This window comes from Pongo abelii, chromosome 7 (assembly GCF_028885655.2).
Source record: "Pongo abelii isolate AG06213 chromosome 7, NHGRI_mPonAbe1-v2.0_pri, whole genome shotgun sequence".
NCBI classification, from domain to species: domain Eukaryota; kingdom Metazoa; phylum Chordata; class Mammalia; order Primates; family Hominidae; genus Pongo; species Pongo abelii.
Window position 1 is genome coordinate 58,540,101 of NC_071992.2, and position 24,467 is coordinate 58,564,567.

Sequence of the window (24,467 nt, forward strand, 5' to 3'; positions counted from 1 at the left end):
CCTAAAACCATAAAAACCCTAGAAGAAAACCTAGGCATTACCATTCAGGACATAGGCATGGGCAAGGACTTCATGTCTAAAACACCAAAAGCAATGGCAACAAAAGCCAAAATTGACAAATGGGATCTAATTAAACTCAAGAGCTTCTGCACAGCAAAAGAAACTACCATCAGAGTGAACAGGCAACCTACAAAATGGGAGAAAATTTTCGCAACCTACTCATCTGACAAAGGGCTAATATCCAGAATCTACAATGAACTCCAACAAATTTGCAAGAAAAAAACAAACAACCCCATCAAAAAGTGGGCGAAGGACATGAACAGACACTTCTCAAAAGAAGACATTTATGCAGCCAAAAAACACATGAAAAAATGCTCACCATCACTGGCCATCAGAGAAATGCAAATCAAAACCACAAGGAGCTGTATTTTTATCCCCACTATGGAGCGGGTCAACACAAAGGTAACGTGTCTGGTAGGAAGATCATCAGATCTGGACTCAAGTAGGCCTGAACACCTGATCTACATTTTAATCCTCGGATTTATTGTGGAAATTATTTCACCTCTATAAGCCTCTGTTTCCTTATCTGAAAATGGGGAAAAGAATCCTATCTTGCAGGATTGTGGTGAGGGTTAATGATAATATAGGCCAGGGGTCTAGTTACCTGGTACTTACAGTATGATTGATAGCTGCTATCATTGTTCATGAGAGGTGGTATCTAATGAAATAGAATAAAATCTCTTTTTTTATTATTTCAAATTTGAAAGTAGCAGGGAAAAGGGGTAGAAATTTTGTATATGAATTCTAGCAGACTTCCTAAAGGGAAAAGGGGCAAGGCCCCAAAGCTTTGTCTCTGGGACTTAACATTTATTGAAACCTATTAGGCTGGACAGAATAGCAACTGTTCTCAGCTCAGAGTCAGGGAAGTTCCAAAGAGTCCAAAGAACCCCTGAAATGAAACATCCAGGAGGGTAGAAAGAACTTGCACAGTGGGTTGGTCCCAACTGAGAGACAGGCAAATGTAGTCTGGGCCCATGAGGAACTGGACATAGGAACCTGTCTCACCCTGAGCATCTGTGGTCATGTGTTCAACCTGCATGAGTGACTATGTGAATTCATTCATTTATTCATTTAGCAATTGTTTTTGAATGTCAACTTAGCATAGATCTATGAAAATATCCAAGAAACATACAGAAACAACTCTATCTTCATTAGCATTATAGTTTATGAGGGACTTAAACAAGGAGCAACAGCAAATCACCCAAAATTGTGGTGAATTTTCTAAAGGGATAAACTAGGTGGGCAGTGGTAAGGGCAGGAATGGGCTACTTACAAGGAGGAAGGCAAGAGGAGAGAGGACAGCCATGACCAAGGTTGAGGTATGGCCAGAACACTCCTCCTCTGTGACACCTCACTGCTGTGCTTTCTTATCACCAGCTTTCAGATGGAGTGCCATCCCCTCAGAAGGCCTTCTTGACCTGGCTGAACTTCATTTCACTCTGCACTTTTGCCAATCACTTTCTACCCATTATCCGAGTTTATTTTTTCGGAGGTTTTATAACCTTCTGAAATTATCTTTTCTAGTTTTGCATATATTTATTATATGCTTTCCCTCTTTAGAAGGAAAGACTCTTGAGAGCTCTGAGCATTTTGTCCAGTGTCTGAGGGTGCCTAAGTATTTGTTGAATGATTAAAAGGAAGACTATGAAAAGACCTTAAAGCAAAAAAGAGCCCGGTGCATTCTAGGAAATAAAATGAGGCATTTGGGTCTTGTTGATGCTAATGGCCTCCAATGAATCCTGCCTTCTCTTATCCATGCCCTTATGTAGTCTCCTCCCTTACTGACTCAGGGCACGGCCACATGACTTATTTGGCCAATGGGACATCAGCGAACAGCACAAGCGAAGGCTTGATAAGTGCTTGTTCAGAACACAGATGAGCCATGTGAGAAAGTCCTGCTTGGTCTGGTCTCCTTCAAGAGGAAATACCACTTGGAGAGCAAGGTGCTGGCATTCCAGCTGTCCCAGCTGAAATTCAGCCACCCAGCTGAAATGCGCTCAGTGAGTAAGTCCAGGTAAAACCAATAGAAATATCCACCCATCAACCCCGTAACAGTGAGAAGAAAACAAAAGTTGTCACTCTAAGCCACTGAGTTTTTGGGTGGTCTGCTATGTGCAAAAAACCTGAAACAGAGCCGAGGCATAGCGAGCAGGCGAAGGTAGTATTCGATGGTTTAGAAAGCAAAACAATCGTTCAGAACCTTACACACGTCAAGTTACTGTATGTTAAACACAATGGAAATTAACAGGTTTGAAGGAAGGGAAGACTTATTACTGAAAAGATCAGTTAGGAGGCTATTCCAGATATCTTTTGCTGCTTTGAGTAATGGGATATGGTGGAAGAGACCCGGCACCAGTTCCCAGGCTTAGGCCTTATCAGACTGGTAGCCTCTACTTCCCTTCTTTAGGAACACTCTCTGGGAGGCCTGAGCATCTGTTTAGAAAGCTAATTATTCTGCTGGAGCAATTACATGGAGAGGCCCATTTACCGGGCTCTGCCCCGAAATTCAAGAGGAGGAGATATACCTTATCTTTCTATGGGAAGAGTGCAGTCCACCATAAGTTCCCGGATATTGTCTCTTAATCCTCACAATACCAGTATCATGTAATTAATATCACTCAAATTTTTACAGATGAGAAAAATGAAGTTTAAATGATCTATATAGCTTTGTCCAAACTTTCACAGAAGTGGAGGCGGCATTTTAACTTAGGTCTTCCTAATTCCAAAAGCAAGCTATTGTCAATATAAGATCTGGATGGGCTCTGGGTTGGCAATATATGAGAGTTTTGGTGGCAGAAAGAGAGGAGGTGAAAAGTTGTGTTAGAGTTAGGGAGAAGATAAAAGGAAAGAAAGCGATATTCCAGGAAAGCAACTTTTTCTTCTTACTACTCTTCTGCCAAATTGTAGATGACCCTCTGTGACAACCATAACTAAGTATGAGCTCTGAAGAACAACACATCCTTATTCTATCTGGTTGGTGTACAAGGGTAATTGCCATTGAACATAATGGCAGAAACCATAATTACCCTTTTGCACCAACCTAATAAGTTTTCCACACTTACTATTGCTTCAAATCCATTTAAAAGGAAAAATACTTATTGAAGCATAGTCATTAGTAGCTAAAAACTAGAAACCACTTACATATCAGCAACAGGAGAATAGACAAGTACACTGTGGCATTGTTATACAGTAGAGTATAAACAGAACTATATGCTCAACATACATAATTCTCAAAAACATAATTAATCAAGAAAAGTTAAATTGGAGAACAATGTATATAGCATAATACCAATTTTATAATGTTTAAAAATATGCATAGCAATGCAACATGTAACTTACAAATTCAGACTAGGTAGCAATCACATGAACAATACACTCGAGAAAAATAACTACCTGTTCAGGTGATCACAGTTGCCTCCAGGAAGGAAAAGATAAAGCAAGAAAATGGGAAATCTAGATTAAAGCTTTAATGGTATCAACAATTTATTATTATTATTTTTAAATGAAGCAAATATGGCAGGTAGAAACAAAAGGAACTCTTTTCAAGGTGATTTTGGTGAGATCAAAGGCCAAAGCAAAGTTGTGTGAAGGCTTAGGTGGTAATTTGCAAAATCTTTAGCCCATTAGTTCACCAAGTACAACATAGGACCTTGAACACAGTGAGAACTGAAAGAAATGAAGTGTCACTTTGTACCTTGATGCTGTGCAGTTGGGAAGGCACCCACACACTGTACCCTACTCAGCAAAGCCATATTCTCTTAATGGTTTTCAGAAGCCAAGGTAGAGAGGAAGTGCCTTTTAAAAATAGCTTTTGAGGCAAGAAAGGCCATAACTGGAAGGCCAGATGGAAGAACATGAGCAGACTTGTTTCTGAGCACATGAAACATCCAAGAATTAACATGGTGGGTTTTGACTGGAGTGGAGTATGGGGAGAATCTATTCCTGCAGGCCAGATCTATGAGTCAGTGACTTCGTTCGGTGGATGAGTCCTAGGGAAATTCAAGTAACTCTTAAAAATAGAAAGACCTGGAACTGCTAACGAATGAAAAATAAGATTCAACCACTTGTAAATGATGATATCAGGACTCTTCTTGTGTTAATTGGTGGAGAGGGTTTGGAAGAAGAGACACTGAACCTCGAATAAAAAGGAAGCCCTGCATGGAAATGACATGAGACAGGACAGGGCAGCTGGAGAAACAAAAGACTAATTTCATCAACAGTTATTTTCTGTTTATCTTTGTTTGTGCAAGAGCACAGAAGAAGCTGCTTGCAACAGTCTTTCACATATTGTTGATAACTTGGTAGGTGCTATAACAAAGGCTTATTCCACTAATGTGCCTAAAAATGTAGGCATGTATCTTATCTCTGTGCACTGGCCTCTTTGATGTACTCTGGGACATCCAGATACCCTGAAACCTGAGTCCCGGAGCTTAAAACCCACTTATTGGTATTGTGTATGATTTACCAATAAGGAGACTAAATTCCCTGGAAGACCATGGAAAACATGTGCTGATGTTCCAGACAAATTATGTTTTCTGGTTGTAGCATTTGGTTAAAAAGAAGACACTGAAAAAGCAAGCTATGAACATATAGAAAGAACGGTTCAAGTCCCATTGAATCTTTGTTAGCCAGTCTTTGGGAACAAATTCCATAGCCCTTCTTCCATAAATCCTTCTAGAAAGATAAAATATGAGATTTTGTAGTCTTTTACCTCCTCTAACCCTAACTTGCTTGAAATATCTAGTAATTTTTCATATCTTAAATAGAAAAATCAAGCCAGCCAGATTTTATTTATAAGAAGATGAAATACCAGTTTTCCCTGAAAGTAGGCCTAAATGTGAAACTAAAGACACTGCTGACCTTTCCTTGTCAATCTAAAAGATAAAAAGTTTTTAAAATGGCCTGGGCACTCAACAGTAAAGCCTTTTTAGAAAACAACACAAGCGTTGGCTGGGTGTAGTGGCTCAGGCCCATAATCCTAGCACTTTGGGAGGTCAAGGCAGGAGTATCACTTGAGCTCAGGAATTCCAGACCAGCCTGGGCAACATGGCAAAACCCCATCTCTACTAAAAAATGCAAAAATTAGCCAAGCGTGCTGGCATGTGCCTGTAGTCCCAGCTACTTGGTGGACTGAGGCCGAAGGATTGCTTGAGCCTGGGAGGTCAAAGCTGCAGTAAGCTGTGTTTGCAGCACTGCACTCCAGCCTGGGCGACACCCCCTGTCTCTAAATAAATAAATAAATATATGAATAAACAATTAAAAATGATACAAGCATAACTCTTGTTTCTCATCTCCGGTAACTGTAAATGGCATTATACCATCCCTATTTCTTAAGGAAGAAACCTAGGAGTCCTCTTTGAATATTTCCTTTCACAAAATCTATTTATCAAATCAGCAGCAAGTTTAATAGCTTCTTCTTCCTAAATGTAATTTAAATCATCTACTTTTGCACCACCATCTGCCATCGACCATTTCTCTCTTGCAGAACCACCAGGCCCTGGGGAGACCACACTCCTGGAGAGAATGTGGGTTCTGCAAGAAGTAATTGATCCTTTCAGGAAATGCACCTTTTCCCTCTAAACACAAAGCAAACCCCCCCAAAACTGAGAACTGGACCTTAGAGACACATGGTGTCCCATCCTGAGAGTGGATGCCAATAATAAATCTGAGGCTCAGGCCAGTGGGAGGGGAAATCTGAGTCTGTGACTCTTCTGCTCAGACACTCTCAAGGGAGCTGAACTGGTTCATGGTTGCTGATGACCACTGGCTACTGATCTCTTTAAGGAAAGATTGTCCAGTTTAGGAATTTAGGACTCCCCCAAATCATCAAATAATGAGTTTATGAAGACCACCAGATACCCAAGAAGATAAGCACTGTATGTGTCAAATACATTTGAAAAGATAATAAAGAAGAAAATGTTAAAGAGATATCAGATGTGGCCAGGCACCATGGCTCACACCTGTAATCTCAGCACTTTGGGAAGCTGAAGCGGAAAGATTGCTTGATGCCAGGAGATTGAGACCAGCCTGGCCAATACGACGAAACCCTCTCTCTACTAAAAATACACAAGTTAGCTGGGCATGGTGGCAGGCACCTGTAATCCCACCTACATGGGAGGCCGAGACATGAGAATCACTTGAACCCAGGAGGCAGAGGTTGCAGTGAGCCATCACACCACTGCATTCCCTGGGTGCAATGTGAGATGCCCTCTAGGTGACAGAGCAAGACTCAGAGCAAGACTCTGTCAAAAAATAAACTAAAATAAAATAAAATAACAGACGTGAAGTATTGAGCTTGATGTCTAACACTCAGTGGGGCTTACTATGTGGAAACTCCATGTGGATTGCACCTCATCCTTTCTTCACTGGACCAGCGCTATTAGCACCAATTCACCAGCTACTATCATCTGAAGGTACACATCGATCATGCAAGTTACCTTCTCTGGGCAGGCAATCCACATCTTTATGGTATTGAGTTTATGGCAGACCATACAGAGAGGTAATATAGTAGTTTTCTACTGCTGCTGAAACAAATCACCAAAAGTTTAGCCTCTTACAATACAAATTTATTCTCCTGACACTTCTGGCAGTCACAAATCCAAAATATGTTTTTGGGGCTAAAATCAAGGGGTTGGCAGGGTTGCATTCCTTCTGCAGTCTCTAGGGGAGAATTTGTTTTGTTGTCTTTTCCAGTTTCTATATGCCTCCTACAGTCCTTGGCTTATGATCCCTTCTCCATCCTCAAAGTAAGCAGTATAAAATCTTCTCTCCCTCGTCTTTTCTTCCTCCTTCTTATAAGAATCTTTGTGATTATATCAGGCCCATCTGGATGAATCAGAATAATCTCCCATCTCCAGATCCTTCATTTAATCACGTCAGTGAAGTCCCTTGTGTTGTGTAAGACATTTTCAAAGATTCTGGGGATTAAGATGTGGACATCACTGGGGCCAGTTATTTAGCCTACTACAGGTAGGAAGCAAGGGGAAACTTCTCAAGGACTCGTTTAGTGATGGTGGCGTTTGAAGGTTGTGGTGGTTGGGGTATTGAGGAGGAAACAGGCCAAACAGGAAATAAAAGATGATTTTTGGCCCTGGGTGTAATTGAATTGGCATATTTTGAGGGGGTGGGATTCAAGGAAATTAGCTTCACTGAGAGCTGAAAAAGATTCAGGGATTTTGCTTTCTAAAAAGCAAAATTGGGAGTATAATTGTGGTGTGTAGGGGGAGAGCAAGGGGAGTTAGTGATGGTTGAAATAATAAAATGTACAAATAGTTTCATTACTAAAGCTTATCATTCTCTGGATATTGATGGATATCATTCAATTGGCTGTAGTTGATGTAGCAGAAAAGAGTCATCCATCGATTCTATTGATTCTATTGAAATTTTTAGGCAGATAACTTATCATATATTATTTTGATGAAAATATCAGTGCTGATATTAGCAATAGATACATGAGAAGAAGCAATTAGAAAGAACTAAAGATGTGTAGTTTGGCAGAATGATTATCAATATAGTCATCTATGTGAACTGTTTGCCTGCAATTCCCTTGTGGCACAATAGCACGAAAGCAAGTCAGGGTGATGTGAGTTTTATAAGGGCTGTTAAGTCTACATAGGTTTGCTCAGTCATCATGGTTGCTGTTTTGTGTCATGTCCATTCACTTATAATTTAAAGAAAAAGTAAAGGGAACATGTTTCTTTCTCAACACTTTTGCTTTTGGCAACCTCTTGTTGCTTTTACTACTAATGAGAGAAATTCCTGTTCTTTAAGAGTTAATTTTAAAACAAAACTTTGTCCACATCTTTCCAATTCCTGGAATACCATTCACAGGAGCACAGCACAATAAATAATTCTGTTCATGCAGGTGATAAATGCTGTTGAGGGCTCCGCTTGCTAACCATTTAAGAAATACAGATTTACATATTTTCAAGGCATATCTGTGAAAATGTCAGTTCTTTAACTAAACACTCATCTACACAGCCTTTCTGCTGAAGGGAGCACCACCTGAGTGACTTGCCCACACTCTGAGCTCTTCCTGCCTCCAAATGAATTGGTGATTGTTCCCTTCCTGCCTCCAGTGTGTTGGTTACTGTTGCCATCCTTATCAATGGTAAGGGTCTAGGCCCACTGGTTTGGAGTTATCTGTGTCTCCTTCCCTTTCCTTAGGCTCTCGTGGTAAATGCTGCCAATTCTATCTTCACAACCCCTCTGGTGTTCTTTCCTTCCTTCTCCTTTCATCACCATTGCCTCTTACCTGCTGACATCAAATCACATCCTAACTGATCTCATTGTCTAAGCCTTTGCTCCCTCATATACAGCTAAAGACCTACTGCAAGAATGATAGCCCTGAAGCCCTGTTCCAGTCACCTTATTCATTGTCAGGGAATTTTCGACAGCTTCCCAGTGCTTTGCATAATAGGCAGACACCACAACCTAGCAGGCAAGGGCCTCAGATCTACTTTTCCAGATTTTTATTTCAATAGTTTCCTTTATACTGTTTATTTTTCAGTAAAGCAGGACTATATGTTGTCCCCAAATTCCTTTTCTTTCCTTTCCATTCTTTTCTTTTTTCTTTTTTTTTTTTTTTCAATAGATACAGGGTCTCACCATGTTGCCCAGTCTGGTCTTGAGCTCCTGGGCTCAAGCGATCTGCCCACCTTGGCCTCCCAAAATGCTGGAGTTACAGGCGTGAGCCACTGCACCTGGCTATTAACCCCAAATTTATTCTGTGTCTTTCTCTCTTTACCTTCAGACTTTGCGATGTGCTGCTCTTTAATATGAAATGCCCAACTCTTGTCCCAAACACACATATCCACTTGTGAAAATCTAACCTATCATCAAAAATGCATCTCAGATGATAGGTGTTTCTTGAATAAAGTCTTTCATCTTTGCATTGCCATAGAGTTTGTTTTACATCTTTCTTATGACAGCACTCACACGTTGAAACCGTGGTTGTATTTATGTGTATACTTGTCTCTCCACCAGATGGGTAGTAAGACTCTTAAAATCAGAGTCTGAATTTTATCAATCCTAGGAATCTTCCATTCTCTTCAGTAGATAATCAAAAACTTTTGTTAAATATTGGAATGAATAAGCAAGTGAATTGATTTTGTTAATTTATTTCTATGGAACATTAGTGATGTGGTGAACAAACACTTTGAGCACATCCAAAATAAAAACCATCTGGAACTAGAGTAACAGAATTTTTAATCAAGCTACACTGCTATAATACCCACTGAGCTATGAAAAATCTCATGCTGGAAACGGTGCCAGAATCTTAGTACACTATTTTCAGGAAAGAGATACCATTTCTTTCCCTAAGACATGACCTCGTCTTAGTACCAGAAATGTGAAACCTACCTGGAGAATAAATAAGTTTCAATTTTTAATAGCTCATAACTCTGACAGGGCTGGGAGTATCAAATTAACTTGAGCATTATCCACCCTGCAGTGCCAGCCGAGGGGCATGTGGAGAGAAAGGTGCTGAGGGTGGGTGTAGGTGTTCAGCTTCTAGACGGTACTGGCAGCAGCAGCTGTCTCTTGGCTCTGGAGGCAGCCCTCTGCTCTCCCTCTGTGGGCAAGAGGTCCAGGATGAGGTGGGGAGGTGGGTGGTCAGATGGGGTAGGGGCTTAAGAGGAGGCCTCAGGCCCTGGTTGGAGATACAGCTGAGCTATATGAAGCAGAGTAATTAGTTATGGCATCATCGGTATATAAAAGGGTGAGGGAATCTCAGAATTGAGTTATAATACCTGCTTGTGAGACAATATTACATTAATGATGACAAAGGGTGACTTCCATGAACTTCCAGAAACAAAGGATTATCTGGGGAGTAAACTTAACAGGCACTTCATTTCAGAACAACATGAAAAAATTACAGGCACATAAATCTAGAAGTAGGTAGCTCTGTCTCTACCAACATGGATGATGAAAGGTGAGATTAAATGATTCTGAACTTTGCCTGACATGATAAACCTCTATGACTTAAGAAAGTGAGCACTGCTTGGCTAGACAGAGCCTCCCTAATATTATTATGGTAAAAGGAATCTCTCACATTGCAGGCTGGGGAAGCCAAAGATGGACTTTGTGCCACAGTGTTCTGCACTCATTCGTACACAGGGCTTTTGCTTTAAAATGAGCATTTGGAAGAACTGGTAAATCATTTTATGCACTTTACTTGTGTTATATTCTAAATAAATTTATAAATTGTTGATTCCCTTTAAAACTTATTTTAAAACCATCTCTTCTTCACCTTCAGTATAGCCTGGGCTTGTTAATTTATTTTTAAGTTCAGGGAGAACAACTGTGGCCATACACATGAAGAAAATACAAAATATTGGGACAGATGACAATTTCCTTGCGTATCCATGACCTCCCTCTTCTTGCTAGTGCCCTGCAGGTGAGAGTCAATCAGTAGAATAAGCAAGGCCTAGGGACCTCCAAAATAATGAAGGCTTTTATAGACCCAGGCAGAGGGCAGTGTCTCCTCTAGGTACAGGGTTGATGTTTTGCCCTGGGATAAGGAACTCAGAACCCTTGGCTCCCTGAGTGAGTGCAGTCAGTGAAACCCAGTAGATGTCTCTTGGTCTTTGGAGAAAAATTGCCTTTGCCAATGTCCTATGTACAGCTTGCTTCTGCAGGCCAACTTTAGCAGCCCTGGAGAGGAACTGCAACTTTGAGCAGAACTATTGTTAATCCACACAGTTAAGGAGGGAAGAAGCCCCACCATGCTCTTTCTTCTTTTTTTTTTTTTTTTAAGATTCCTTGTAGAGATGAGGTCCCACTATGTTGCCCAGGCTGGTTTCGAACTCCTGAGCTCAAGTGATCCTCCCACTTCAGCCTCCCAAAGTGTTAGGATTACAGGTGTGAGTTACTGTGTGCTACCCATCATGCTGTTTCTCACCCTGAGCTTCAAAAGGTCACTTTTCCCCCTTAGCCTCCAAGGAAGACTTTTGACCTTTTGCTCACAAAATAGCCAATGGCCAACAGTGTGAGAAAAGATCATCTATGTGACCACTGTTTAGAGAAACGTAGATCAAAACAATGAGAGACCATGGGAATGGGAGGCAAAATTCAAAAGACTGATAATATTCCTGTGGAAACACGAAGTACTCCAATAATTCATTTGCAGCATTTAATTAAATTATAAATGGACATAGAGTTAGATTCAAATATTCCCCATTTAGGAGTCTGCGTAATTGAAAAATTAACAAGAGTAATTGGAAATAAATGTGCAAGGATGCTAACTGAATCAATGTTTATAAGAGCAGGCATTTCAAAATAACCTAAAGGGGAATGGAATTAAATAGTGATACTAGACAAGTGCATTTGTGATACTTTAAGTGTAAAAAGTGAATTGAAGAGCAATGGCATAATATGATCCTGATTTTGCATATAAAATTGTTTTGCATCTACACACTTATGCATTCAGTGAAGAGAGATTAGAAAGAAACACCAATCTGGTAACATTTGTTGCCTTGAAGAGACTATGATTTTAAAAGATGACAGATTGTTAATTGTTACTTGATTTACATCTGTATTGTTTGATAGTTGCAAAGAACATATATCATTTTTGTAATAAAATTATTTAAATTTTTTCTTAACCTCATATTTAAAAGTTTATAAGATTTTGAGATATTAATCTGAAGAATTTCCAAGAGACAGATTATAGAATTTAAAAATTAAAAATTTCTTGCCTAAAAATAAGCCAATATTTTAATAAAATCTTGTTTTAACCAATAAAAAAAGTTTATAAGAGGAAAAGAACCATTTCTATAGTTTCTACATGTCTACTGACATGTCAATATAGCTATTGTGCCCCCTTTTGAATACTATTTTATTGCCTTATAAAATTGGAAATCTCCTAAGCAGATGAACACATGGAGAAGTTATTTTATTTTGTACGATCTACATGATAATTATACTCCTAAGAGGAAAAGAAATGTACTTGTTTGAAAAAAACCAAGGGAGTCAGGGGAATCTCACTCAACTCTGTGGCATAAGAGAAAACATCTAAATTAAATGATTGAAAAGAGAAAAACAAAGCTAGGGATAAGTTCTGAAGCATGTAAAAAATATTTGCCTTGTGGTTCCTTTAATTGAGTGGTTCTCAAACATTTCTGTGCATCAGAGGGCTTTGTTAAAACACAGATTGCCCAGCCTCACCTTCAGAGTTTCTGATTCAGTAGGTCTGGGATGGAAGCTGAGAATCTGCATTTCTAGCAAGTCCCAGGTGATGCTGATACTGCTGCTCTGGGGAACACACTTAAAGAGCCACTGCTTTAGAACTATTCCTTGTATACCCTTTGCCAGAAATGGCTAAGATTTCCAGAAGCAAGAATAGGAATAAAGGCAAGATGTACACAAGTGATATCTGATACTGGGGTTGAGATTATGTATTATATACAATTTTTTGAAAAGTAAGATTACGACTAAGCTGTCTATTACACTACATGTGCTGCGGTAGTATTTTGTATGTTGTATAAAACAAAAGCACTAAATAAATAAAAAGCATTAAAGAATAATAGAAAATTATTTATATATATTAAATCTCACTTATTTTCTTTTCATTAGTTATAAAAGAATATGAACTGTACAATTTTCCAGCTAGTTATACATATTAGAAAATAAATAAAATATTGAAAGAAGAGAGGACAGAATGTTTACGAATCATTTGTAATTTTAAAATTAAAAAATTAAATAAAATAATAATAATTATTATTTTGAGGCAGAATCTCACTCTGTTGTCAGGCTGGCGTGCAGTGGCGCAATCTCGGCTCACCACAAACTCTGCCTCCCAGGTTCAAGCAATTCTCATGCCTCAGTCTCCTGAGTAGCTGGGACTAGACGAGTGTGCCACCATGCCCCGGTAATTTTTTTGTATTTTTAGTAGAGATGAGGTTTCACCATGTTGGCTAGGCTGGTCTTGAACTCCTGACCTCGTGATCTGCCCTTCTCTGCCTCCCAAAGTGCTGAGATTACAGGTGTGAGCCACCGCACCCGGCCAAATTTAAAATTTAAAAACTCTACCTGTCTTTAGTTGTGGTACATGATTGCTTTAACAGTATGGAGGGTTTTTTTTTCACATTTTCTTTGTGTGAAACATAATATCTTTTTAATGATTGTTTCATTGTGACTGAAGTAGCTGAAATGCACAGTGTGCTCTTTTGGGTTTCCCTATAATTGTTTAAGATTGATTTTTCATTGTTCTTAAAATTAAACTTTTTTTTGGAGAAAGAGAAACAGGTAAAAAAAAAAAAGAGAGAAAACTTTAGATAACTGTAACTTTATACTATCTTGGGGGCAATGCTTCATTTCTAAGGGAGTTCAAGCACTGTGCATCAGAGCCAGGAGGTTCCAGACTTGTCACTGTCATGTCAATCTTGTAACTTTCCAACAGGTCCTCCTTCCCAGAAACCAAATCAGATTTTCTACTTGAAGCAGTACCAAGCCTCTGGACAGAGTTTCGAGGGAAGGATTTTGGGGTCATGGGTTTTTTCCAGGGAGGCTCAAAAAAAGCTTCCCTTGTAGTTTGAGTTTGAAGGCTGTAGCTCAGTGGCAGATCAGGACACCTAGGAACATTTCCAAGGAAGTAGCCACTTCTCTCCCAGCCTTGAACCCTGATCTCTGGGTTCTTCCCTCTGAGAATCTCCCCTGCCTCAGTTAAACTGTGCATCATAACTGCATGGCTATTTGAGATATTATTTTTAAATAACATGTTTACTTTGTGAAAGCTCTTATGTTAGGGAAACCAGAGGTCAGCATTGCAGTTTGTTTACAGATCTGTGAAATGGCTTTGCCCTGCTACCCCCTTATTTATATCAGATTTCATCTTTCATGCTACCCTCTCTTTTCCAACTTCAGTTTCCTAATGCTCTTGGTTACCCCACTTTGGAGATCACCCCGGCTTGCCTAGGATGCATCTGTCCAACTTTCAATGCCTAACCTTGGCTAGTTAACCATCTTGAAACAAATTCATATCAATGCATTAATGACAGAAAAGAGCTTAATGTGGTAACTTCTAGTCACATCTTTGCTTTACATAGTGATTTTCAACTCCAACGAACTTAAGTAAAGAAATGCATTTTGAACAATGAAATGCGGTGGACTGGTAGGACCAGCAAGAAGGAGATGTTTAGCCAGAGCAGCTTCCCGTGGTCCTTTGCATCATAATAGCTAGTCCACGTTTGGTTGATGCAAAAGTTGTACTTAAGAGAAAGCATGTGAACAGGGTTCTCTTTTAAAAGTATACTCCAAATGGCTACCTGAAGGGGAAATGAATGGGAACCCTGGCACTATGGTGGGTTAATCTTGATGTTCTCCATTCATCCCTTACGCCTGTTACCCATGTTAGTCTGTTTCTTATTAATTGGAAATTACTTTTACTTATGATTAAGAAACTGTTATAGTCCTGGACTTGTATGTAGAGGATAGGATTACAGTTCAACAAGTAGCCAAGTAATATATGACCAAATAAGATCCCTGGAATTTGGCTACGTAGGGTTTAATGTGTCTAGCAAACTTTTTCCTCTGTAGTGAGAAATAACATGACACCAAACCTTTCGGAATCAGGCCAGGAACTGAAATGGGGAGATGTTGAACCAGCTCTCTTTGAAGCTGAACCCTGTCATTAAGGGCTAGATGGCACAGCCATAGAATGGGTTAGGACTGTTCTAGAGAACTAGTGATTGTTGTATATTAATACCTGTAATTTATAAGCCCATAAAGATTTATGCTTCTTGTATTTTATATGTTTATTTGTACTGTTTTTCCTTCACTTTGACAGTCTCAGCCTATCTCAGAATGGCAGGAAATCAATTGAAGTAAACTTTTGTCAGACTTCATTCAAACCTCTGGGGATAAAAATGGTAGTGACTGGTTATCATGGGAAGAGTGAAATTAAGAGGAAATTGAATCAAAACTCTCTAAACTTAGGCATTTTTTAATAGTACTAAGACCTTGGATTTTTTTTTAAAGTTTTAAAATCTTTTAGCTTTGTTCTATTTTATTTTTATTTTTTAGAAAGAGATATGGGAACTTTATGATCACCTTGGGTGATTTTATTGTAGTTAGAGAGTAAAACATTCTAGCTCATTTCTGTAAATATGGAACTCAGTAACCATGTCTCAGTAGAGATGCTTTTTATTTACAGAGAGTAAATAGAAAGTAATTTCAATTTTCTAAAAATTACAAGTACTGTCAAAATGTATGACAACCTGTAGTATAAGTATGTACGGATACACTATTTTAAATTTATGTCTTAGATTTTCTTTTCTCAGCTAATATTTATTTTTATTGACTTTTCTCAGAAATTATTTCATTCAGTCCTGTATTAAAAGATGCACAATTTCAAATTTCTTCTTATCAGATTAAGACACAAAATAGGTTAAAATATAATTTGCCATTGTGTTTAAATGGATCTTAGAAGTGCTAAATTTACATTTTCATACTATTCTGGATACTTCTAAGAATTTTAAATTTGATGTCATAATTCTATCACCTTTGGTTGTCTGCATTTAACATATGACACACTGTGATATTTGAATGCCTCTCTGAATAGCTCCCAGCTATAATGACTACTGCCATCTTTAGGATGGATCCACAGATTCTGGATTTAACTTATGTGCAGTTAGAGGGAGTTTAAAGGAGATTTAAATTGCCCTGCCAACTCCAATGACTCTTCATCCTTGGAGTTTGGTTAGCTGATTCTGTGCCTTGGTCCTAGTAATTGGGGGTTCTAGCTCCCCTAAAGATCTGAACTCATGCCACAAATTGTTTCAAGACCTGTTTCTTTTCCTAAAGGTAAGCCTCTGGCTTGATAATGATTCTGCCACCCTAGGCATTCTAGGTCTGTTAGTCTTAATTCTTTTGGTCATGCATTCCTTTGAAATTATGACAAAAGTTAGGTTTGTTTCCTTTGAAAGTGCACATATTCTCAGGTGTGTGTGCGTATACACACATGCTCACAATTTTGAATACAGTTTCTGGGCTTTCATGAATCCTAAGGCAACCCCCAAAGAATGGGGTCTCTGAATATTGCAGGCTTTAATGCCATGTGTAGTACACCTAAGCAGAAATCAGCCCAGCTGGGGCAGCATCCTAAATCACATGCCATTGAAACTTTCTTGCCCTTTGGTGCACCAGAATCTTGTCAGCAGTAGTCAGGTAGGGTCCACCCAATACAAATATTTGTCTAAAGCAATACCCAGAGAGGTAATATGATTTACAACTTAATGAGAAAAATAAAATCATTTGCTGAGCGTGAGTGAAGCTACTTTAGAGAATGAGAACAGAAAAGGTTTTACTGTGTTGATAAAGACTTGATTGCACTCAGTGAATTACAGAGCAGCAAGGTTCTGATATTTACTTTCAGTTCCTCTTCACTGAGGAACTTTTGACTTCTATATGCATTGTGACTAAAAGAATTGTGGCCTGTCTTCTATGGATGATTTTAAGCTCAACCATCAAACCTCCATTAAACACCAAGTATATGTCAGGTCCTATGCTGGGTGTTGAGGACAGAAAATGAGTGAGGAGCTCATAATGTTGTACAGGAGAAAGACAAGTAAGTAAATAATAATGAAAGGGATTGCTACTTTTTAAGTGTAGACTACGTGCTAATGGTTTCACATATATTATTTCACCAAATCTTTAAAACAATCCTAGAGTCATGTTTATTTTTATCCTCATTTTACAAGCGAGGAAACAAAATCATGGACGATGGACCATATGCCATGGTAGAACTAAAATTCAGACGCGAGCACAGAGAAGACCCAGGTTTTTGGGAGGCCGTCTTTAAAAGATTATGCACTTTGTACTCATCAGATGGCTACTACGAAACAAAAAGAAAACCAACCAGACAAAAATACAGCAGAAAACTAGTGTTGGTGATGATGTGGAGAAATGAGAACCCTTGTGCATTTCTGGTGGGAATGTAAAGAGCTGTTGCCATTGTGGAAAGCAGTATAGTGATTCCTCAAAGAATTAAACACAGAACTACCTTATGGTCCAGCATTCCACTTCTGAGTATATATCTGAAAGAACTGAGAACAGGGGCTTCTACAGATATTTGTACACCTGTATTCATAGCAGCGTTATTCACAATAGTCCAAAGGTGGAAACAAACCCAGTGTTTATCGTCAGATGAATGAATAAACAAAATGTGGTACTATATATACAGTAGTTTCCCCCTTAACCAAAGCTTTGCTTTCCTCTGTTTCAGTTATGTATGTTCCACCACAGTCCAAAATTATTAAATGGAAACCTCCAGAAATAATTAATACGTTTTCAATTGTATGCCATTGTGAGTAGTGTGATGACATCTCACAGCATCCCACTCCATCCTGATGGGGCCGTGAATCTTCCCTTTGTCCATCGTATCGCCTCTGTACACACTGCCCTCCCCTGAGTCACTTAGTAGCCTTCTCAGTTATCAGATTTGCTGTTGCCATGTTGCAGTGCTTGTGTTCAAGTAACCTTTATTTTACTTCATAATGGTCCCAAAGCCCAAGACTTGTGATGCTGGTAATTTGGATATGCCAAAGAGAAGCCATCAGTCCTTCCTTTAAGTGAAAATTTGAAAACTTTTGGCTTAATAAGGAAAGGAAAAAAGTCATATACTGAGGTTGCTAAGATCTATGGTAAGAACAAATCTTCTATCCAGGCAATTGTGAAGGAGGAAAAAGAAATTCATGCTAGTGTTGCTGTTGCAACTCAAACTGTAAAAGTTACAGCTACAGTGGAAGATGGGTGTTTTGTTAAGACGGAAAAGACTTTAAATGGGTGGGTGGAAGACATGAATAGAAAACATGTTTTGATAACAACCTGTTGCACCAGAAAGCACTGAGCATCTACGAAGACTTCAGCAAGCAAGAAATGAGTGACACCACACCGCAAAGGGCTGGTTACACAGATTCAGAAATAAGGAAGATCAGTAGTAGCCTATGGCTACATCACAATGCTTACATCATTCACCTCCTGTCATCTCATCACAGAGACATCACAGCATCTCCCATCACAAGAAAGGTGAGTACGGTACAATGCAATATTTTGAGAGAGAGAGACTACATTCACATAACTTTTATTATGATATATTGTTATAGTTGTTCTATTTTATTATTAGTTATTGTTGTTAATCTCTTCCTATTCCTAATTTATAATTTAAACTTTATCATAGGTGTGTTTGTATAAGGAAAAAAAACATAGTGTTTATAGGGTTCGGTACTAGCCATGGTTTCATGTATTGTCTTGTAACGTATCCTCACAGATAAGGGGGACTACTGTATATACAAGGGAATATTATTCAGCCTTTAAAAGAAATGATACATGCTGCAATATGGATGAAGATTGAAGACACTGTGCTAAGTGAAATAAGCCATATACAAAAGGACAAATACTGTGTGATTCCACTTATATGGGATAACTAGAATAGTCAAATTTATCGAGCTAGAAAATAGAATAATTGCTGCCAGAGCTCGGGGAAGGAAGGAGTGGGGGGTTATTGTTTAATGAATATGGAGTTTCCATTTGGAAAGATGAAAAAGTTATGGAGATGATGCGCGATGGGGGTTGCACAGCAACGTCAATGTACTTAATGCCACAGACCTGTATACCTTAAAATGTTTAAAGTAGTAAATTTAATTTTACCACAAAAAGAATACAAAATTAATAATAAAATTAGTGACAAAAGTGAATATCTATTTAGAACAAGAAAATGATTTATAATAAATCAAATATTTTATAAAGTTAAATATCAAAAATATCACATAATCAAAAAAACAATATTTTATATTCAGCCAATGCCAGACAGAATTCTCTAATAGCTTTTATCTATATTTTAATTTCATAATTCTGGATTATCTCTTCATATAACAAAAATTTTATATTATTTTCTGTAGAGAGAATAGAAAGATATTTCAGTCTTATTTCAAGCACAGTTGATTAAAATTTATGTTTGTTCTTATTAATACTGGGATTCATAAAATTTCACACACATTTGAAGTACTGCTATAGGTTTGCGTCTTAATACACAGGATTCTTTAATTTTGTACTATTTTCATCAAAAAAATTTTGTAACGTATGATGTGGTTTTAATTGTACATAAGACATTATCAGATACATTCCTGACAGAACCTGTCTTAACTAGGTTTTCTGGTCAAATTCTAAAACCAAATTCTCTGTCTGCAGCTTTACACACTGGATGATTGAAATTATTTTCCCTGGATTAGCTTTGTCTCTGTGCATTTCACCATCTGCTTCTCTTCAATAACCTACAAATTTCTGAACCTGGGAGCCATTGGGAAGCACACTTTCACTTTTTGATATGACTTCTGGCCCTGCATATTTGTTTTGGCATAGTGGATGCTACCCTGAATGGCTAGCAATAAATTATCAATATACAGATATGACTGACACCCACATAAATATGTCCCACTAAAGCCAAACTGAAATTATTCTCAACTCAACTTCCCCCATTTGGGTCTCAAAAATGCCCACAGACCCTCCAATACCACCTGATACAGGAAATATGATGCCGGACAGTCAGAGTAAAATGATAATGGGGTTGACTGATTGTGGTTAAATATCTTTTGCAAATTTTATTTAAAACATATGATTGTGTGAACACATTTCTTGTGCCCTTCTGGGATCTTGGAAGTAAATCAAGCAATGAATAGTCTTACATCTTAAGCATCATTATTTTTACAATATTGCCACCTCTGCCTAAGTCTGTCTCACTCCAATATTTTTGCTTCTCTCCACTGTGCTATTCCACCTTAGATAACTGTAAAACATTAGGACAAGGGCAATGAGAGAAACCTAATTAGACAGGAAGGACACACTAAGGAAAGGCACATAAAACAGCCTGGAAGGAAGGCTTCGGAGGGAAGAACTCACCTATCTCATGCTGGCCTGTCCTGGCATTGCACTGTTTTATTTTATGTAATTTGTTACCACTTTCAGAAAATTAACAGCACAGCTCTGCTCAACTAGCACATCTAATGCCATGTCCCACCCACCGGCCCTACACTGACCAGTGGTGCCTAAAATACCTGTTTTTTTCCTTTTCTTTTGAAAAAAAAAATTAGAACAAATAGAAAGATTAGAACAAATGTTGGCATGATAGAAACAAGGAATAAAATAGGCAGAAACATCCCAAGGGAAGATCTACATGCTCTAAATGAGTTTGTGTCTCTTGGAGAGAAATAAAATCCAGAGCACAGAGAAAGTTCAGATAAGATGGATGAACCTCAAAATAACTTGAGGTGCAGTGAAGACTCAGGCAGAACAACTGTATCCTGGCAATTGCTATCCCAAATTTCAAAAATAGAATGGTGGATGTAGGTGAGCTATAGATCATGAGCTTGATGCAAATGTGGGTAATATTCTAAGATACAGTGTTCAGTAGATAGTGTTAATCACGTAGGGAATGGCCAATAAAATGACAAAAGGATTCTTGATATTGAACTGGATATAAAACACGTAAAACACAAGTTGACCCCAATCAGGCAATAAAGAGATTAAATTCAGTCCAGTACTGAATAATATCCTACAGAGGGAATTTCAACTATCAAATTACACAGTTATAAGTTATAAAAGAAGCTGGGCATGGTGGCTCACGCCTTTAATCCCAGTACTTTGGGAGGTCCAGGCTGGTTGATTGCTTGAGGTCAGGAGTTTGGGACCAGCCTGGCCAACATGGTGAAACCCCATCTCTACTAAAAATACAAAAATTGGCTGGGCGTGGTGGCGCATACTTGTAATCCCAGCTACTTGGGAGGCTGAGACATGAGAATTGCTTGAACCGGGAGGCAGAGGTTGCAGTGAGCAGAGATCGTGACACTACACTCCAACCTGGTTGACAGAGTGAGATTCTGTCTCAAAAAAACAAAAAAGTTATGAAAGAGGTAACTTTAAAAATTGGGTAAGGGGGCCGGGCACGGTGCCTCACACCTATAATCCTAGCACTTTGGGAGGCCGAGGCAGGCGGATCATCAGAGGTCAAGAGATTGAGACAATCCTGGCCAACATGGTGAAACCCTGTCTCTACTAAAAATACAAAAATTAGACAGGCGTGGTGTCACATGCCTGTAGTCCCAGCTACTCGGGAGACTGAGGCAAGAGAATCGCTTGAACCCAGGAGGCAGAGGTTACAGTGAGCCGAGATTCCACCACTGCACTCCAGCCTGGCGACAGAGACACTGTCTCAAAAATAAATAAATAAATAAATAAATAAATAAAATAAAACTAGGTAAGGGTACACATGATATACTAGACTGCATGAAACATTGTGAGTTTGGAAAGCTCTGTTACCTCAAGGAGATGCCCAGCACATTGACTTTTGGGTTGTGTAGAGGCACCCTGGCCATGTGTGGTACCTAATTAGGTCCCTGACCCTCTCTCAAATTCTTTAACTGACACTTCAACCCTGGCCTTGATTCTCTGATACAGTATCCTCAGCCCAATCAGATCATACATCTTTCTATTCTCTTTATTTGCATAAGTGGCTTTACAATACTGGGAGAAGAGAGAAATAACTATAAGAATGTTGAAGTTAGTCAAATCCACAGTATTAACACATTTGTATTAACTTTAGAAATTTAATTATTTAATCCTTGAGATAACCTATGAAAGATTGTTTGTTAAGTTACTTGAAGCATTTAATATAACCTGATATATTAGAAAATAAGATATATGAACCATATAATTTCAATTTTAAAGTACAAGAGCATTTTCTTCAGTCTATACACAGTGTTTGAATGTTCAAGAGAACATAACTTAGTACTGCATACATTTGGTTTATTACTTTTACTGGAATTGCTTTAATTATTAGAACCCCCTCCCTCCTTTTGTAAACTTGCAAGATGTATAAAAGATACTAATGTGTCAGGCATTTGAAATGTTTGAGAGATTCAGGTAGAATAAATTTGTAATTGATATAATATATAATATTTAAAGGAACTTAATTAACCAAGTCTATCAGTTGCATTAATTGTTTAGGGGAATTAACGTCAAATTGAACATTAGTCATGGAATAAGTTTAAATGGTAATTTATATTGGCCGGTTGCGGTGGCTCATGCCTGCAGTAGTCCCAGCACTTTGGGAGGCTGAGGAGGGCAGATCACCTGAGGTCAGTAGTTCGAGACAAGCCTTGCAAACATGGTGAAATCCCCTCTACTAAAAATACAATAATTAGCCAGGTGTGGTGGCATGTGCCTGTAATCCCAGCTACTCGGGAGGCTGAGGCAGGAGAATCACTTGAACCTGGGAGGCAGAGGTTACAGTTAGCAGAGATGGTGCCACCGTGCTCCAGCCTAGGCTGCCAAGTAAGACTCTGTCTCAAAAAAAAAAAAGGTAATTTATATTATCCTTTTCAGATTTACAGATATCTGCTTGATAAATATAAAAGGTTTAGAAAAACTATAAAGGCTTTTTAAACTTTACAGCTTTCATTCATTGAATAGTAATTAAGATGTAGGTACGACTGTATTTTATAAGATTTAAAGATTCTTTTGGCTGTCGGACAAAACACTTCAATGCTCAGCTAGATGAAAGGCAGAAGTCTTTGTTACTTACAGCTCCAAATGAGAGAAGGCTGCCACAGAGGACCACGCAAGGGGTTGCACCTGAGGACCGGGTACCACAAGCTGGAGGGGGAAAGGGCAGCTTATGTAGAGCAAAAAGGGTGGGGTTAGCTAGGTTGAATAATTTGCATAATTTTCGCAGGCTTTGGGGCATGGGCGCTGTCCTTAATTGTCTGATATCTGGCCCTGTGGTGATTAGAGTGGGTACATAGTGGCCCCGGAGTGTGAGAACCTGATAAGGGAAGTGGTTGGGGTGTGGATTTAATCAGATGCTCAAGAGAGGAAACTGACCAGCCTCTAGCAGAGGCCTCCATACTAGGTCAAGACAGCACAATAATCAATAAAAATACCATATATAAAATATATTTAGTCACTGACTCCTTTATATCTTGATGTCGATTTTGAACTCAATTATTTGGGGTATTTGAGTGGCCTGAATAGTAGAGGAGACTTCTACAGAATAAGGCCTAAGTTGCACCAAACAGCATAGAAAACATTTTATTATGACAATAACAAGGAAGAAACCAAGTAGAAATGTGACAAGTCCCTGAAGGCTGACTTGTAACCAGGCTCCCATTTGTTTGGTGTTGGCCGGGAGAATACATCAGTCATGGCAAGGGCCTTTAGTCATATTTTGACTGGATTTCAGAGTGTGTTAAATATGTAAGGCATGTTTTTTTAGGGTGATGGTTTTGTGATCTAGGCTTTCTGTTAGAATGACCTCTTGACTGGTGGTGTTAACCCACCTACAACCAGAAGCTCTAATAATGTTACGAACACCTCTTTGACTAGTTAACATATAATCAAGGACAAATTTACTGTCAAAAAACATTTTTGCCAAAGCTCCCTGGTCTAGCAGAACTAATATTTGCTGTAATTTAGAAATATGATATACTCGAATTTTGGACATTTGTAGGGTAGCGTCAATTATTTTTGACTGTTGGGCTAAAGCAATGGTCCTTGTGGCCATTGCAGCAAGTCCCAGAGCAGTGGTGAGTCCCTGTATTATAGGTACGAACGTGGCACATCAATGACATTTGGCTGGGTGGGGAAAGAATAATTAACATTTATATAAATAGGAATGCCAAGAGAGGCCAGAATGCATCTCGTGGCTTCCAGTTTCAGAGTAATGGAAGGGCAAAGGAGAGGGGATAAACACCCTTGTTGGTTGGGGCACAATATTGTTTTGTGGCATTACCTTTAGATTGGAAAATTGTACCTTGATTTAGGTAAAGGGAAATTACTAAAGAATAGGACTGGAGGAAGACAGTGGCTTTTGTTGGGCATAAGGTGAGAATATGCAGTTGTTCATTGGGTAGCCCATCTGTGGTATGTATTGAGGAAATATGAGTGCAGTTGCCACTTGCCATGAGGGGGCACCACAATACAGGAGAAAAGGCCGTTTGGAAGTGGTTTTCATTTCTCAGTATTTTTCATCTCTGGGGAAATTATCAGTTGGGTAAATGTGTGGTGTGGGATATGTGGAGGCAGGGTGATGAGTTATGGATAGTCAGTGCAGAAGAGTCTACTTCAGTCAAATGTGTTTGTATTATGGATGTCCGTATAAATATCAGAGAAGCTGGGACAGTGGGTTTGAATTTTACTTATGTAGTCTTTTAGAGGGCAAGAGGAGAAGATGCTGTTAGGATGGAAGAGATGGGGGTGGGAGTAGGGATACTGACAATGAGAAAGTGAAGGGGAAGAGGATGGAAGGGAATAAATGGTTTGACAGTGGGAGACCAGCAGATGCTCCTTTTACTCCTAGGAGAGCACACAGGATAGATACTTCAGTTAGGTTACCCTTTAGTCAGGAGAAGTGGGTGGGATTA

The 24,467-nt window shown here is 38.9% G+C and overlaps 1 protein-coding gene across 2 annotated transcripts in view; it reads right to left on the bottom strand.

The window, feature by feature from the left end:
• The window catches only part of LOC129060976 (carbonic anhydrase 1), a 52,776-nt gene extending 30,024 nt beyond the window's left edge, over nt 1-22,752 (bottom strand). Inside the window, exon 1 of one of the 2 annotated variants that reach the window (XM_054561552.2) lies at nt 22,631-22,752. The gene's annotated coding sequence lies outside the window, so the exon portion shown is untranslated. The remainder of the gene's footprint in view (nt 1-22,630) is intronic. The other variant, XM_054561553.2, reaches the window with a different exon arrangement.
• Nucleotides 22,753-24,467: the final 1,715 nt, after the last annotated feature.